This window comes from Puntigrus tetrazona, chromosome 15, assembly GCF_018831695.1.
Source record: "Puntigrus tetrazona isolate hp1 chromosome 15, ASM1883169v1, whole genome shotgun sequence".
NCBI lineage: Eukaryota > Metazoa > Chordata > Actinopteri > Cypriniformes > Cyprinidae > Puntigrus > Puntigrus tetrazona.
The window spans coordinates 11,030,414-11,044,655 of record NC_056713.1 but is presented as its reverse complement, the minus strand read 5'-3'; positions in this window follow the sequence as shown (position 1 = coordinate 11,044,655).

Genomic DNA, 14,242 nt, shown 5'->3' with positions numbered 1-14,242 from the left:
GCTATTTGAGGAGATTTAGAGCCAGCAGCAGATGCCTACACTAGAGAACCCGCTGACATACTCTCATAATCGGCGTGCAAGAGCTCTGTGTGCAGGTACTAGTCTGGACATACTGGGCCCATGACTAGCAAACATGCATTCTGGGAAGAAAATGACAGTAAAATCGCAGATCAAAGGAAGTGTGTCTGTCAAACAAAGAGCAATGCCCTTGGGGGTGTGCTTGGGTTAGCTTAACATACAGAGTAAATTGTGCACAGTGGAGTGTGGGTAGTATGAGCCCAGAACCAAGTCTCCACAAATAAATGCAGCAGAATTTCATGCTTTTAGGAGCCTTTCAAAAACAAATTGGGCACTAGTAAAACATCTATCATAATAAACTGTATTTCATCAGAATACATGTCTACTTATTTAATGGCTGCCGATGGATAAAGATGCTTTTCGCCGGCATAATTCCCCAAAGGGACCAAACTGAGGCTCAATGGGCATTTTTTTAGCAATATAATGACTGTGCTAGAGAAAATTATTGAATGATTGTTAATGACTTTTATGTGTCCTTATTGTCAAGGACAAGCTTGACAATGATTAGCTTTATTAATCCAGTTGTTAACATCTGAAGTAATGTATTGCAAGGTCTATAAAGGTGTGTAGAGCTCAATGTACCTAACCATAATGGTTCTCAATTTGTTTTAGCCGTGAAAAATACTCGAGCATCCATAATTTGACAAACGTCTTTATATGGCAGCTAACTAAACAAGGTAGTATTGAGTAACTTATTTTAGCCACAACATTGCCAATTACTTTTTTCAATCAGTGAAAATAGTTGAACAAAGCCACACACACAACGTTTGTTGTTCTAAATGAATGACAAACAAATCGGCTGAGCTAATGATTCAAATGAGTCACTCTGCTGTGATTGTTACATCAACACTCTTGTAAAGTCACTCAGCCAGTCAAACTATTTACAAATTTAAAAGAAATAGTTTTAAGTTGTTAATTTATGCATACAGTATATGAACAATAAATACAGGTAATATATATATTTTTTATTCTACAATAGGGTCGGAATAAAAAAAGTGAGCTTGTTGAAATTTAATAATCAGTTTTGCCAATATTTTGATATTTTGGCAATATCCGTTTATACAGTATATGCAATTGTCCATGAACTTGGTCACGTGATCAGCATAAAAAAGGATGCATTTTGACTTTTCCCTCAGTCATCATCACCGCCTATTCTCATGTTGACTTGACAAACTGTCCACCTTTACCAATAGTCTTGAATAATATAGGATGCAGAAAAACATCTCTGAAAAAATATGACATGATGTTTGTCCTGTGCTGTGTTGGCTAATAGTGCTTCATATTAAGTGACAGCCGATGACTATAACTTGGCATAATTCAGCTGCAGAATGCCCAGAAATGTTCATAATGTTTTTATATGCACAGAGCACAAAGAAATAACACATGCATCTTTCCAGTATAAAATGCCCTCATTTTTAATTTTTGAATTATCGGATTCATCAAATAATTAAAACAGTGAATAATTCTCATCTAACGCAGTGGTGCATCATTTCCCCCTTTGACAGACATTACATTTTTCCAAGAGATTTTTTTGTTATATGAATGTTAGAATGCATAATACACTAATATCCAGATACACATAGCCATTTTAGGTTGCTTTGGTTATTTGGTGTGTGGGCAAATTTATTTCATCTCATTACTTGAGAAACCTGCATCGATACCAGAAACTGAATTTTAATTGTGCTAATCTGTGATGAATGTCTTGACTAACCAAATTTATATGCATCTGGCCTGAACCTTGTTTACTTTATGTCAACTCTCCCTTCACTTGATATCATAAATTATCTCATTATGTATTCTTAATGATCAAAACATAAGAAAACTTGGTGATTTAGAAGTTGTTTTCCCTCTGCCAGCATCAGTTAGAGTAAATTGAGCGCTGGGAAGCATATACGGGGAAAATTGTCATATCAAGGACTTGGGGAAAATGTATGGCCTCGGTTTCCCAGTGTGTTGATGATTTTGTAATGCTTTAGGTCATGGTTAGCACAAACATGCTCTACAGTGAGATGAATGTTGGGATGGCAGCAGGACTTGTGTATTCTGTGCTGTTTTCACACTGCTTGCTGAAGTTCACTTGGTAAATCTCCAAAACTTGCATTTTATCATCTTATCTGTCTAATTCTGAAGGCAAACAAAGGATCTCGTGTTTGTGCCTTTGTTAAAACCAAAGTCCACAGCGATGAATCAACCAAAACTTTGCACATATGAGAGAATCAAAAAATAAGACAGGGAATCTTATGAAACCTGTCATTTTCAGCTCTGCCACAAAAAAAAAAAAACCCAAAACAAACTTACTGGTCAAATGTTTTGAGTAATTACTACTTTGTATGTTCACCACGCTCACCAAGGCTGCACTTATTAGATCAAAACAGCAATATTGTGAAATATCATAATTTAATATATGCTTAAAGTAACAAATGTAGCCTTATGTACTTTTCATGTCATGGCAAAGCAAAATTGTCAGTTTTTCTTTGAAAAGCATGCTAATATCCTGTTTTTCTTCTCAGTAACCTTATTTTTTTAATTATTATTTGTGTTTTCCACAAAAATATTAAGCAGCTGTTTTCAACATTGATAATAAATTAGCAGACCGATTTCCGAAGGAGCGTGTGAAACTGAAGACTGGAGTAATGATGCTGAAAATTCAGCTTTTCCATCAGGAATAAATTACATTTGTAAGTATATTAATATGTTTTATACAACAGAGCCGTTGATTGCTTGAATCTGACTGGCTGACGAACGTTCAGGGAACAGCACGGAGAACATCAGCTCTTGACTGCATTACAGTTCCATATCATTCGTCAAATAATTGGTATTATTTGAAAGGCTTCAAAACACACAACGACACTGGGCCGATCAAATAAATATAGTAATCAATATGATAAAAACGAGAGCTCATAAAATTCTATTAAATACGAAAACACATTAACATACATGCCATTATGGTTAGCACCACTCTGACAACTTGATCCGTAACATGACTTCTAACAAGCGAGGTAACACCGGTGCTGTTAGTAGAGAAAGTGAACAAAGTTGAAAACTGGATGCACAGACTCAGAGGTAATACACATGCTCTCTCTCTCTCTCTCTCTCTCACACACACACACACACACACACACACACACACACACACACACACACACACACACACACACACAACGTTAGTCTAAAATGACACTTTACAACGCAGGGATTGGATTACTCTCCTTACATTTTCATTGGCAATAATATTTCTCAGTATTATATTTTCTCTCTTTGATTTCGGCCTAATGTAACCTGAACCTCTTTTTTTTACATTTATTTTAGTGTTTTGCTTTTTTCACAGAACAAAGAGGACAACGATACTAAGGAAAATAAAAGATAATTACAATAATAAAATATAAAAATGTAATAACCTTTGACAGAACAATGCATACAAAGGCAAATTACAACTTAACTGGTCAGGTAATGCATAAGCAGGATACGAATTCATGAATATTGTTGATTAGACCTGTGCATGTGTATTTAAATGATGATAATGATGATAATTATTGCAAACCCCCCCCCCCAAAAAAAGCGCATTATCCTGACTTACTGTGAAATAATACTTAAGGCACTATTTTAAATACATTATTAATGAATACAGATCACACTCTATTATTAGCTTTTGTCATTAACAAGAGTCATTGACTGTGAACGCTTTGCATCAATTACATTGAGAAATTCTAAAACCTGGCCCCATGTTTTGTCAAATCCTTCAGATTTGTTATTATTGATGTATCTCGACCTCTACAATAGAGTGGGGGGACTATGATGTTACTTTGCAGGTGAAAACCCGAAAGCGAGTTAGCATTTTAGCATTGTACAGTCAGTGGCTTTGTTGAATGGAAGTTTGGGTAAATCCCCTAAAATAAGCTCAAGATACTTTCAGCTTTTGTTCTATACAACAGGCCAGATACATCCTACTCGTGATTTTTTTTTCCGTATTTTCCAATCGTAGTGTAATTTATAGTTTAATTAACTGTAGAATCGCCAATTAATAGTGGCCGCATTTTTATAATGTTGTTCAACAACATTATAAATGCATTATAAATGCCCTCAAATGCAAATGCAAAACATCTCTACGGTGGGAAGATTCAGGGTTTGGACATAAGGTAAACTCATATGATTATTTCACGTAAACACTACATTTATCGGCTTAGTCGTCGTGAAAGTGAAACTAACGATGCATAGGGCTTACAGCCATGCTAAAATTAAATGTTTACGGCCACATATGAAGCTCTTATTGAGTTTTTTTTAGAAGCAAGGATGCAATGGCATTTTGTCCAAAAACCCGCTCACTCTGCTGTTATTTAATAGACGCACTATAATTTTATTGAATAGTACGTGGAGACACGTTTTCAATTAAAATATTCTCATTGAGGATTTATTGACTTTCAATGCGCTTAAGTCAGAAATTTACAGAAATACGTGCTTTTCATGTCTTTTAGTTTTAGATTGCTTCATTTATTCACTCCACTATTTATTACACGTCTCATTTCAGTTTTAGTTAGGTTCTAGTAATGTATTCCAGCTTATATGAAAAGGTTAATTATGTAGCGTAGATTCAAATTGATACACAGGCTGAATCCTTTCCATCGAACACGTTAATAATAAGTTTGAAAAAGTGGTCGGGCGCGCGCGTTTTGCTGTAGTTCGCTAAGCTAAGTTTAGCTTTAACCTTGTGGCTTTTTTATTTAGGTATCAGAATTCGTAAAGATTATCTCGATGGACAAAATGTGTACGTTTATTTTTAGGGAGCTTATTTTTTGCGATAATCCAAAAACCTATGGAAATCCCATCGGCTTTTGTCGAGGGAACCAGTTTCATGCTAACAGCCGATGGCCTGCAGAATGGCGCCATAGTTCATGCACTCAGTACAAGCATACTTATCTCTACCCCACATTTCAAACTTGGGCACAAAATCAGTTTTCCACATTCTTAAAATTACCAATTATAATGTATTATAATGTCTTTCATGTATGTTAAACATCTCTAAATGACTAAATATCCCTATCATAGCTAAAAGCGGACACGGTTTTAGAGTCATTTAACACAATTAAATATTTTTACCTGTTTTTTTGGTTGAACCCATTTTTGACAAGATTTTGTGAGATTCATAGAGATATAGTATATATTCCTTTCAATACAGGTCAAGTTTCTTACTAGAAGAAATCATTTAAATCCATTCGGTTTTACTCAGATAAAAGAGCACTCGGCATGATTATCTATTTACCTGAAATAACAGTGTTCCAAAAAACGAGCACCAACGGCCTTAGGGTTCAAATAGTCTTTTTATTAATGTGCCCTTGAGTGACCAAACCAATGCTGACGGACAGTTAAAGAGACACCTTTGGCCTTTGCTGCTGTGTTCCGTCATTAGTGTTAAATGCTGCAATTAGAGCGTGGAAAAGAATCCATCTGAACGGAGCAAGGCCAACATTTGACCAACAGCACTACAGCCTAAGAAGGCATATTACAATGGGACTAAAAGCGTGGCGTGTGAAAAGCAAGTTCTAGCGGGGAAGTTCGGATATGCCGTATCACATTCTGCACTGATCAGTTGCTGCTTGAACACACACACACACACACACACACACACACACACACACACGTTTCATCCTGATTATACATTTGAGATTGTACCTCTGGCTTTGGCATCTGCATGCTGATGGCTTGATTATCTATGACGAGCCGAGCTCTGATTCACATTTTTACCCTCGGTGGAATAACTCAGTTGCAAATGCAAGGGTCTGATTTGCCTTGACACCAGGAGTGAAAATCTATCAAGAAAAATGGATTTAAGTTGACAAACCTCTGAAAACTATTCATCTGCATTGTTTATGTAGTTTGTGGTAATACAATGGAGTAGACCTGAATATTTATAACTCTGCACTGCTGTCCATTTTAGCCATTTAGCCAGATGTCCACTGATATCTCTGTATGCCAGAGCTGAGCACTGCCTGCCAAAAGGTTAAGGGATAATGGATAAATTATGGCCGTTTCAACCAGAGGTTTAATATATGGCCGGTACTTTCCACGAATATGATGTACCTCGGTGTCCAATTATTATTTTTTTTCAAAAGTTTTAGGCAGAAATTTCTGTTTTTTGTTGTTGTGAGAACTAATAGATGAAATAAATGAACTAGGTTCTAACTAGATTGTTTAATTGTGAATTTTGTGACGTAATAATTCTGAATTTCTCAGATGTATCTGCAACTAAAAGTCCAGTCAGTGTTTTATAATAACTGCATGCTATGAATTAGTAGGTAAGCATTAGTAAACGGTGAGTTAATCTTTTATAACCCATTGTCTCAACATTAATACCCATTAGTTAACAGTTTAAAAATACAGCTACAAATACTGCCTTGTTCTTGATTTTTAAACATATCTATTATAAAAGGAGATTTCAGTTCCTAACAGAAAAAAATGGGGATACAGAACTCAATATTTTGTTCAAGATGAAAAAAAAACCCTGTACACTTCTTTTTTTTTTGCATCTTTATTTATGTGTTCTGTATCCCTCTGTGCTGTCTTTAACTTTTCTGTTTGGAACATAAAGGAGCCTTTATATCTCCTTTGTAAATGCTTTATGAGGTATAAGTAGTCCTCACTTTAGATGAGCTCACAAAAATAGATGGCTGGCAACTGTTAAATCTTTTATAACTACCAGACCATGTAATCATGAATTACAGCAGGACCATGAGTTAATAAAGCGTTTATTAACACATTGAGCAGCCATTATCATTTGAAGATTTATAAATGTACATTTTTGTAGCTTATGGATCATTTACTCACACTTTCTAAACTACGAACCCTGACAACTCCTAAATAACTGGTTTGTAAATAATGTAGAAATGAATAAACTGGTTGTTAATAAAGTATGATAATACAATTATTAAACACTAGATATGCTCAAGAACAAACAATTTATAGCTGTATTTATACACTACCTACTAAAGCGTTGGAACAATGCTTTATAAAGAATTAATTCACTATTTAATGCTTAACTAATGATTCATTGTGTGCAGTTATTATAAAGTGTTACCAGACTATAATCGATTTTCTATAAAAGGATTTAATTCAGTATAACGTACAAAGAAGATGCAGAAAGTCATGAGAGCTGCTGATTTTTAAACAGGTATGAGAATTAATTGCTTAATTATGCAGACCGCTCCCTAAAACTCATAGCCTAAGCAGTAGGCATATGCCTAAATGTAATTTACATAAAAAGCTAATTAACATCAATAAGACACAGCGTTTAACACCACTGTAGCATTAGTAGCTACAGCAAATAACTCCTGAATGCACCTTTAATATCAAATAGCAAAGCCAAGCAAGTTTATCAGTAAATACAACCCATTGATTCCCAAAACTGTCAAGCCCTTATAAGTGACAGCTTCATTTAAAGCTAAACTTGCAGCCCTTTATATGTCCTGGCAAAAAGACAACAATAAAAACATTTAAATAAACTACAAAATAAAAATAAATAGATGCTTTTTGTGATTTTTGATGGTCTATTTTGTACTTAATCCTTAAATGAATATATGATTTCCTATGATGTCTATTACTGCTGCTATAATTGGCTCTTGTGCACACAAATGACCACTCTCACCTTCTCAGAGGTCACAGTGCAACGAGCGCAGTGATATTCTATAAACCTCATGTGGCAGACGTTTCAATAAACAATCACCATACTGAAGTGGACACTCAATTTATGATTCCCCAATGAGATATAAAAATAACTTGTCTGTTTGTCTAGACCCGCTGTGGCTAACAGATCAAAAAGATGACTCGCACAACCCGGCTGACATCTATCTAAGCAGACCTCTCGGGGCTAAAGCGTTCTATTTTCCTGTCCTGTGATTGTCCGCAGGAAGAGGTGATGTGCAGTGAGAAATGGAGAGAAATAAGATGGCCAAAGCGGTAATCACTGTGCACTCAGCTATAGAGAAGCAATAGATGTTGCAGTAACATCTGCTGGAGGAAGCGTTCGCTGTGTGGAGCTCAGTCTTTGGTGTCACATCAAGGACAGTCACGATCTTCTTCACAGAGAGCTGCTCTGTCAAGATGGGTTGAGATAAACCAAAAGCTCTTGGGGGTAAGACACCAGTGCACTTGCAAATGGGTTACAGTGTACAAGACCTAAATCCTGATTCCCTTGTGATCATTGAATATCCTAAAGCGCTTATTGTTAATTGGCGGAATGTCAGACCCGTCTATTAAATGTCAATTGCTTTAAGTATTTTTAAACCGTTGTTTGACTGGCAACAGACTTTCACGTCACTAGAGAGTTGTGGATTTCTTTGTTATGTTTTTTCATAGTTACTAATGAGACTAGATCAGACAAATGGCCCTTACTGGACTGAAATATCACTCAGATTCCGAAAATGAACAGAGTTTGCAGATTTGAACCATTTTGGAAGTTTAGGTCTTCTTTTATAGAATAAAACTTAGATTAAAGGCATAGTTCACCTAACAATTTTGTCATTATTAACTTAAATTTGTAACACTTTACGGTTAGGTTTTATTGGTTAACTAATAATGTGCATACTTTCACATCAATTAGCTTATTATTAATTTTAGAACTTACTAGTTCAGTTTTAATATCAAAAGTTAATATCTCTTAATATTTATACCCTGTAAACAAACATTGTCTGTGCAGAATATAATGCATGAACTAAATGTTAACTACTAAGCCCTTACTAAGTGTTACTTAGTAAATGATGATCTGGAAAGACACAAGGGTACACTTATAGTAAATAATGACATATTTTACTAAAATAAAAGGCCAAAGTTCACTTTCATTGCAGTTTCTTATCAAAATTAACTTTGTAATCGTTTAATTACATTTTAAATCATGTTTTAATAATCATGGTTTTGTCATGATATAAAGAGGTAAACTTAATATTGACATGTTGACATCATACTAAATCAAATATTAATTTTAATAGTAAGTTAATATATGTAAATGTATTAAATTGCTAATTGACTAAAAGTGTATTTTACTGTACCATAAATGTTGTCAGTAAATTTCAAAGAAAGTAGATGTAAGTATTAAATTACACATAAAGATGTATTTAAGTTCTACATAAGAAAGTCAAAGTTGTTCAGCTAGCTGTATACATCGATGTACAGTATACAAAGTTCAGCTCATCATACAGATAACACATTTTCATTTGATTGCAATTAACATGACATTGAGTATTTGAAAATATTACATTTCAATTTGCTTTTAAGTATAATGCATTAAAGTATATTATTTGATTTGTAATAACCATATCGACCGCTTTAAATTGTTTTCAGCAATATATCCATTACATAAAGTCATTTTTTATACATCATATTTTTATTTTGCAGATAATCACATACATACATATATATATATATATATATATATATATATATATACATATATATATATATATATATATATACATATATATATATATATACATATATATATATATATATATATATATACACATATATATATATATATATATATACACACACATATATATATATATATATACATATATATATATATATATATATATATATATATATATATATATATATATATATACATATATATATATATATATATATATATACATATATATATATATATATATATATATATATATATATATATATATATATATATATATATATATATATATATATATATATATATATATATACACATATATATATATATATATATATATATATATATATATATATATATATATATATATATATATATTATATATATATATATATATATATATATATATATATATATATACATACATATATATATATATATATATATATATATATATATATACATATATGAGAATATTAAGACCTGTCGTAAGGGAGTACATTCTATTTAAGGAAAATGTAATTATGTTTTCAGAATGACTATTTTTTTTCTTTCAAACCTAGTCTGTGGGGTAGCTTCCCACTATCATAATTACAGTAGTTACTGTGTTCTGAATATCACATCTTTTGTTTTTAATTCATATAATTTATTGTAACTACTGTAGGTGGTCGAATCAAAATATTTGGACTTATCAAAAATAATTATTTTTTCATATATCCTGGAGAACTCCCAAGAACTACTGTATACAGGTTCATAATTAATGTGAATTATGCATAATAAATAATACCAAAATTAAGATGATGATAACACACTAGTAATGACTCAAGTATTAACAAATCCTTCTAAAGAAACTAATAATTACTTGGATCAGTATTCTGAAGTGAAAAATCATCATAACTCACTAATATCAACTGAAGTCATTGTAAGCTTTTGAGATGTATGTTTTGGATAGTAATGACTCAAGTGTTATTACATCCTTCTGGAGAAACTACTAGTTATTTGGATACATATTCTAAAGTGAAGGTCATGGTAAGCCAGTAGTAATGACTCAAGTATTACCAAATACTTAAAAGGTTATGACAACTCGTTTAAGTTTAGATTTAAATCGTTACCGAGTTGTCATAATCTAGAGTCAGTACTAGTGGCTTACCATGACCTTCACTTTAGAATTAATTATACATTATGTATTATTAATATTAATTTTGAACCTGTATACAGTAATTCTTAGTAGTTCTTGTGGAGGTATGAAAAAAAATAATAGTTACTGATTATAAGGAATAACCACTTTGATTAAGTACTATTACTAACTAATCAGCGTTTCTTGTTAGTTAGTAGAAGTTATTAGAGTGCTAATATTACACTACTCATGTGTTCTTGTGTAGTTATTCATTAATGATGGAACAGTATTTTAAAGTATATTTTTTTAAAAATCAGTGAAAAAACAATGAAAACTTTTTACCTGGTTTCATTAGCATAAATGTACACAACATATGTACCAACAAGTACATATTACTGCAGTTTCCAAAAGGAATGAACACTAGAGGCAGTAAAACTTCAACCCCTTTTATCCCTTTTACACAAATTTTCTAATAAAGCGTAATTTCCACACAATTACTTAAAAAAATTATTCTAATCACACGTATCCAGATTCATATCTATGGCTTTCATAGACAGTTGGTTTGTTTGGTAGCTCATGGAGTACAGAGATGTAGAGTATTTTAAGAGGCGAGAGCTCGGTTTGAATCCTGTTTAACTGCAATTTAACAAAACAGTTCAAATCTGTGCAAAAAGGAAGTTAAATGGCACATTTGCACCAACTAATGTTGTAGTTTTTAGCGGTTTTGCATTTGTTAACACTATTGGGTAGGTTTGGGGTTGATTTAGTGTAGGGCAACACACCGCCGCAATACATACCTATATCAACGTAATAAAATGTGCCAGGCATCATGTATTGAACCTGTGTTTTACCGCCACTTAGTGGACATTCTTTGAAGCGAAACATGGAGTAAGGCACGTAAAGACGGTGTTGCACAAAAAACTGCACAGGAGGTACATATTATTAGGAGACCAGGTTAAAAACTTTGGACATCATTTAGGTAATAAAATTATCATCATTGGACATGATAATTTAAATAGAATCTATGTACTTGTCGCAGAAAACTATGATAGCTATTCTTGACACATTCAGCTTTTGTTTACAAGGGGTCTCTTTAAAGTCTGCCATTCGTTATGTTTTTCTATATTCAGCTATTAGTGTACATGTAACATTCCAAGTTGACTGCCACCTTAATGGAGACATTGCCCCTTGTATGTAGCTTCAAAGCAGTTTGGTTATGAGCATCTGACTGCTGTTTTTTTGAATAGTAGGTTGCCTGAAGTTGAACTTCTTTAATTCATGAGTAGCTTGTAGCTTGACAAGCTATTTCAAAGTAGCTTCCACAACACCGTTATCAAGTAAAACCCATTAGGTGAAAAACAAGAGAAGAAACTGCATCGACTGCACAATGAAAATGCTTGACTACAGGCTCCAACAATGCTGTCTTTATAGGTGGTAAACTCCGTCTTTGCCTGTGCAGACAAGTATACTTCCTTTAAAAGCTTAATTAATTTGAAAACCAATTAGACTTTAACAATACCAAATAAGATGGCTAAAAGATAGGCGGTTAATACAAGCGCCGTGAGATTTGATTCTGCCAGTTAAACTTTCAGACAATAGTGGATGTGTCAATCTCAGATAACAGTGCCAGTGACTCAGCTCTTTTAGCCGGAGCTGTTTGTGTGTAGTGAGACATTGTCCTGCCGCTTTCCGCTAGACCGAGTCGCACACAGGGAAAGCTGTAGGTAGAGATCGGTTACGAGCTTTTCAATAAAATCAATTCCACATCCTATCGAAACTAGCGCTCTCTGAAGGGAACAGATCGCTGATAAACTGCACAGTCAAACGTGACATTTACAGCTGAGAAATACTGCCTTGTATCTGAAACATAAAACATGCCTGGGGGGACATTGTCCGAGAGTGATGTATGAGACTAATGCTTGCATTGGTTAATGTCATGTTGGCCATTTATCAAGGATTATTTTCAGCGCCGCCGCAATCTTTTGACGTGCCATTTGACATGTAGCCGGTGCAGAGAAGTTCCCCCGTTGTTGCACCCCAGACGTGTTTCTCGTGGTTAATATAAAGGCCGCTGTAGTGTCAGCTCATGTAGCCTCCGGTCCGTAACCCCAAGTATCAATTATTACCATACAGTTTTTTGAGAAGTTTACTTTCTTCTCTCACAGATATTTTGTGGCTTATCACATACTGAGATGACTCACCGGCAAACCTCGTATTCCGATTGAGCCGAGGCAGGCTGGCTCTCCCACTGACAGCAGCCATGGGAAAGATCAAGCTCTCAGACACACAGCCAGTGACAGCGATGAAGATATTTATTTGCTGCCTGCTTCGTCTGAGAATGTGGGTCAGGGGCAAGGCAGTAGCACACCCCCAGCTAAGCTGCCTGCTGCGCTCCTCACGCACCTAAAAGTAACATTAACCCATTGTTGCCAAACAGAGATGGATGCTGCGCTCCTCTGTTCGGGCATGATGATCTGGTGAGACATTTGTTCTGGATCTGAACGCAGTCTGAGATGGTTCTCAGCTGATGAGTCAGTCTTAAAGGGATAGTCCACTTAAAAATGAAAATTCTGTCATAAGTTACTAAACCTCATGTCGTTCCACACCTGTAAGATATTTCATGAACCACTTGAGATTTTAACAATGTCCTTGCTATCTTTCTATGTCTTAAACTCGTCAGTTGAGTTGCTGTAATTGTTGCTGTTGCTTAATTTGTATTCTAAAGATGAACAAAGGTCTTACGGTTTTGGAACACATAAGGGTGAGTAATTAATTTCATTTTTGGGTGAACTATCCCTTTAAAAATTTTCAGTAGGAATCTACACTATCTGGAATTTTGATTGAGACGGATGGATTTACCCATGAAGATTTCGAAAATTGTCATGTGGATCTGTAGCGTCGACCAATAGAAAGCTGCTTAAAAGTGACTTCTGTGAGCTGTGCTATTGATACACTAGAAATTTCGCTGATATGATCAAACCTTTAAGATGCAGCCTCATTTACCATTGTTCAGTGAATTTTCATTACAGACATACTGAAAATATCATGAGAGGGTGATTTCACAACAAGTTCAAGTGGGTCACTTGTACTTTCTGTGTTGCCAACAGAAAGCTGCTTGGTTTGAAAGTGACTTCTGTGAGCTGTGAGAGAGAGTGGACCTTTTTGACTGCAAAATGTTATTTAAACTGTAAAACTGTGCGCATTACAAATCAGTGTGTTCATAATTATGATCATATATTAAAATAAAATGATAAGACACACAATTTTCAGCATCAAGCAGCAAAACTAACTGTTTTGTACAGCTAAAAAACCTGGACGCATACGATCGGAAGCTATACCCATAGAATTTACAAATGGCAGTGCCCATTTTTACACCTTGCATAGTATACATATCAACCTGTTATTCGGGACTCCCAAAAACCATAATATGAACCTTTCATTACTTATGCTAGGACACTTTAAAGCTTATTGCAAAAGAAGAAATGTTTCTATATTCGTACACGTAAAAGCCAACGGGGTCCAGTGTTTGGATGTGAGAAATTAATCCATATGACTCAATCACTTGGTGCACTGAAGAAACTGAAATAAGCCTTTGGATACACTCAAATTAAAAAAAATATTGAATAACACAC